Source organism: Penaeus monodon, chromosome 15 (assembly GCF_015228065.2).
Source record: "Penaeus monodon isolate SGIC_2016 chromosome 15, NSTDA_Pmon_1, whole genome shotgun sequence".
NCBI classification, from domain to species: domain Eukaryota; kingdom Metazoa; phylum Arthropoda; class Malacostraca; order Decapoda; family Penaeidae; genus Penaeus; species Penaeus monodon.
In genome coordinates, this window is record NC_051400.1 from 1,933,301 (window position 1) to 1,934,133 (window position 833).

Here is an 833-nt window from a genome sequence, read left to right on the forward strand (position 1 = left end):
TCAAAGTAATCCAAAAATAATGAATGATAATAGGTAGATGCTGGTCATAACAGTCTTGGAGTGTTAGGTCAAAATGATTCCTTCGAGGTGTGTGAGGATAGAGGTGCACTTGTTAAAGATTGATCAAGGGTTAGAGTACTATCTGCTGTGCAAGGGATGAGTGTGATTGTAATAGTAAGGATCATTAGAAGTGCTTGGATGGCAGTATGGAGAACCAGATGGAATGAAGGGTGAAATAGGTAAGTGAAAAAGGAAATAGAATGAAATTGTTTTTTTCTCTCTCCCTCCCTTTTTTTCACTTATACTTTTGTTAACTTTTATGCTCATTTTGGTGGTTTACCTTTCACATGGCACAACTTATTTTACCAAACAAATCATATGTCCATTAGATGTGATTAAGATAAAAGATAATTTTTTTCTGAGTATAGTAGGTATTACATATAAAACATAGATGGTTAGCCATATCTTAAACCTTATTTGCAATGGCTAAAAGGATATCATATATAAAACATTCACCTATTCACAGAATTCAAAGAAAAATGTCCCCAATTGCAAATTGTAGGAGTAAAAAAAAATATTTGTAGTATAGCTTCACTTGTATTAATGCATTTAAAAGGTAAAATTTTGAAGAATAAACTTGCGTAACTTTTTATATGGAAAATAAAGGGATGGGTACCCAGTTTTTCTGTATTTGCTGTAATGCATCAATATAGAATTTGTGTATAGGTCTCCTTGAAAGAAAGTATTGAGGTCAGACTTGTGAATGCTCTTCTTCATAGCTTACCATAACCAAAAGATCTTTGTTTTTTGGCAGATAGCCTAGTGTTGACTCC

The 833-nt window shown here is 32.8% G+C and overlaps 1 protein-coding gene across 1 annotated transcript in view; it reads left to right on the forward strand.

Moving 5' to 3' along the window:
• The window catches only part of LOC119581628 (MAP/microtubule affinity-regulating kinase 3-like), a gene marked incomplete in the record, with an annotated part of 89,364 nt that overhangs the window by 79,737 nt on the left and 8,794 nt on the right, over positions 1-833 (forward strand).